This window comes from Elephantulus edwardii, unplaced genomic scaffold, assembly GCF_000299155.1.
Source record: "Elephantulus edwardii isolate Elephantulus edwardi_28Jun2011 unplaced genomic scaffold, EleEdw1.0 scaffold00083, whole genome shotgun sequence".
Taxonomy (NCBI): domain Eukaryota; kingdom Metazoa; phylum Chordata; class Mammalia; order Macroscelidea; family Macroscelididae; genus Elephantulus; species Elephantulus edwardii.
This window is the reverse complement of record NW_006399833.1, coordinates 7828089-7832124: the sequence shown is the minus strand read 5'-3', so window position 1 is coordinate 7832124 and position 4036 is coordinate 7828089. Positions and strand designations below refer to the sequence as shown.

At 39.8% G+C, this 4036-nt stretch overlaps 1 pseudogene; it reads left to right on the top strand.

Moving 5' to 3' along the window:
* The first annotated feature begins 1085 nt into the window (after positions 1-1085).
* Positions 1086-2786, top strand: LOC102869338 (annotated as a pseudogene).
* The last annotated feature ends 1250 nt before the right edge of the window (positions 2787-4036 follow it).

Below are 4036 nucleotides of genomic sequence, written 5' to 3'. Positions count from 1 at the left end.
TCTTGCTCATATGTTATTTCATTAAATTCTTCTGTGTCAGCCAATTTATTCTGGTACAGTGACTCTGTATACTCCTTCCATCTTCTTTTAATGCTTCTTGAATCATTTAACATTCTACCCAAAGTATCCTTAAGTATCACCACTCGTGGCTTGAATTTGTTTTTCAATTCCTTCAGCTTAAGAGATGCTGAGAGAATTTAATATCACATGCAAGTGAAATATCACTAAAGATTATTTAAAATAACAACAACAACAACAACTGCAACAATGCACCAACAAGGAACTTCTAGAAATTCAAGCTGGATTCAGAAGAGGCTGTGAAATTAGAGATTATAATTTTTGATGTCATATGGATCTTGGATGAAAGCAGAGAATACCAGAAAGATGTTTGTCTTTGTTTATTGACAATACAGAGACTGTGTAGATAATAACAAATTATGGATAATTTTGTGAAGAAGAGGAGTCCCAAAACATTTATTGGGCTTATGTGAAATTAAGAAGCTGACTTTGAATAGACAAAGGGAACATTATATAGCTTAAAATAAGGAAAGATATGCATCAGAGTTGTATTCTTTCTCCATATTTTTTCAGTCCATAAAGTGAGCAAATAATTAGGGAAGCTGGATTAAATGTGGAATCAGAATTGGAGAAAAACTTAACAACATGCATTATGGAGATGATGCAATCTTGTTTGTAGAACGTAAATAGTACTTGAAGTTCTTCCTGCAGAAGGCCAAAGACTACAGCCCTCAATATGGATGACATCTCAAAATCAAGAAAACAAAAATCCTCAACACTGCCCCAATAGGCAATATCACAATAGATTGCTAAAATACTGAAATCATCAATAACTTCATTTTACTTGGATTAATAATCAACACTCACTGTAGCAACAGTCAAGAAATCAAAAGACATGTTGCACTGGGAAAATCTGCTGTCAAGGATCTCTCCAAAGTGCTAAAGATCAAGGGTATCAGTTTAAAGACTAAGATGTGGCAGGTTTTCTTACATCAACTGCCTAAGAATGCTGTAAGAAGCAACAACCTCCCTTTTCTCCACCTTCTTGGAACCGTGAAGCAGCAACCATGCGTGAGTGCCTCTTCACCCACTTTGGCCAGGCTGGTGTCCATATTGGCAGTGCCTCAACTGTCTGGAGCATGGCTTTCAGCCTGATGACCAGATGCCAAGTGACAAGACCATTACGGGAGGAGATGACTCCTTCAACACCTTCTTCAGTGAGAGTAGTGCTGGCAAGCATGTGCCCAGGGTGGTGTTTGTAGAACTCGAACCCAATAGTCCATTGATGAAGTCTACACTGGCATATACCACCAGCTCTTCAACTCTGAACAGCTCATCACAGGCAAGGATGCTGCTGCTGACAACTATGCCTGTTGGCACTATACCATCGGCAAGGAGATCATTGACTTGGTTCTGGACTAGATTAGAAAGCTGGCTGACGAGTGCACAGGTCTTCTTGGTTTTCTGTTTTAGGGCTTCTTAGTTTTCCATTTTGGTAGGGAATCAGTTCTAGCTTCACATCCCTGTTGGTGGGACGCCTATCTGTTGATTATGGCAAGAAGTACAAACTGGAATTCTCCATTTACCCAGCCCCCCCAGGTTTCCAAAGTTGTGGTCGAGCCCTATAACTCCATTCTCACCACCCACACCACCCTGAAACACTCAGATTGTGCCTTCATGGGAGACAATGAGGCCATCTATGGCATCTGCTGCAGAAAACTTGATATTGAACACCCAAATTACACTAACCTGAATAGGTTTAATAGGTCAAACTGTGTTCTCTATAATTGCTTCCCTTAGATTTGATGGTGCCCTGAATGTTGATCTGACAGAATTCCAGACCAAGCTGGTGCCCTATCCCCGTCCCCCCATCTACTTCCCTCTGGCCACATATGCCCCTGTTATCTCTGCTGAGAAAGCTTAATATGAACAACTTTCTGTAGTAGATATTACCAATGCTTGCTTTGAGCCAGCCAACCAGATGGTGAAATGTGACCCTCACCATGGTAAATGCATGGCTTGCTGCTGTTGTACTGTGGTGATGTGGTTCCCAAAGATATCAATGCTCATCAGAGTTGAGAGAAGATATAAAAGGAAAGGAGGAATGATGTATATTGCATTGAAACAGATGAAGGAGACATCTGTTTAAAAGGAATAGATGAATGGGTATTCTTGTTATTGCAGAAGTCCAGAGTGAAGGCTGCATTGTGGAGTGGACTTGTGGGGAGGGATTGCATAACAATGAAAGAATTTTTCTTTTTCTTTTTAAGGAGAAGAGTGAATTGGGGGGAAAAGGGTGGGCAGGGAGATAAGTGCAACAATGAATTACTGGAAACCCTAAGTTTCTGTAAATTTTCATTAAAATTAATAAATAAACAATTTTTAAAAAAAATGTTAATGCTGCCATTGCCACCATTAAGACCAAATGTACCATCCAGTTTGTGGATTGGTGCCCCACTGGCTTCAAGGTTGGTATTAATTACCAACCTCCCACTGTGGTGCCTGGTGGAGACCTGGCTAAGGTACAGGAAGCTGTGTGCATGCTGAGCAACACCACAGCCATTGCTGAGGCCTGGGTTTGCCTGGACCACAAGGTTGATCTAATGTATGCCAAACGTGCCTTTGTTCACTAGTACGTGAGTGAGGGGATGGAAGAAGGAGAGATTTCTGAGGCCCATGAGGACATGGCTGCCCTTGAGAAGGATTACAAGGAGGTACATGTGGATTCTGTAGAAGGAGAGGGCAAGGAAAAAGTACAAGAATTCTAAAGTTAAAATGTCACAAAGGTGCTGCTTTTATAGGGAAGCTTATTCTGTTTTAAACATTGAAAAGTTGTGGTATGATCAGTTAATTTGTATGCAGCCGTGTATACTTTCATATACAACTACTGACCTATGCTTTAAAACAGGAACACTTTGTCACAGATCCAAGATGTTCATTTCTCTGATGGGTTTTGAATAAAGTATTCCCTGTCTTAAATGGAGGGGGAAAAAAAGAATAAGATGCACCCTATCCAAGCCATTTTCAACTGACTTTTATGCCCCTGAAAGTCAGGCAATAAATAAGGAAGACCAAGGAAGAGTCGATGCCTTTGAATTATGGTGCTAGCAGAGTATTGATATACCATAGACTGTTCAAAGAACAAACAAGTCTGTCTTGGAGGAAGTACAACCAGGACACTCCTTAGATTCAAGGACAATGAAACTTTGTCTCATATTCTTTTATCATGTTATGTGGAAGGAAAAAGACACTATACTGGTCAGTGAAAGAGGACGACACTCAAGGAGATGGACTGACATAGTGATCATATCAGTGGGTTTGAGCATGGCAGAGATTGTGAGGTGGTACTGGATATGGTAAAATTTCATAGAGTCACTATGAGTTGTGGTAGACAGGATAGCACCTATCAGCCCCAGATTATATCTTTCTAAGCTTCCCAATGATTTTGTTAAGATTATGGAGGATGTGGAATCTCGTATATTGTTGTTAGTTTTGTTTGAATAGGTTTCAATTCATAGTGATCCTATGTGTTCAAGACTGTAACTTTTCACAAGCAGATTATCAAGCTATTTTTTTCCCAAGGGTTCCTCTTTGTGATTGAAATTGGTAACCTTTTGGTTAGTAGTCAAATACCCAATGGCTTGTACTATGAAAGCACTCCTAGTTTATTTGTAGCTCTTAATAAATACTCGTTAAGTGAGTAAGTTAATGCATACATAAGAATAACTAACATTTATTTATTATTATGTGCTATTAAAAGGAGTCCTGGTGGCATTACACACAACATACTGGAATGCTCACATAAACTTGGCAGTTCAACCATATCAGCCACTGTGGAGGAGAAGAAAGATGTATGGAAACCTAATGAAGAATCATTCCAAATTAGAACCAAATCAATGGTACTAGAATGTTTAATCAAGGAACCCTGGTGGCATAGTGTCTTCTTATGTATTGATTGGCTAATGGAGAGGCTGGTGGTTTGAATCCATCAACTTTTCCTTGAGGGAAAGATGAGGCA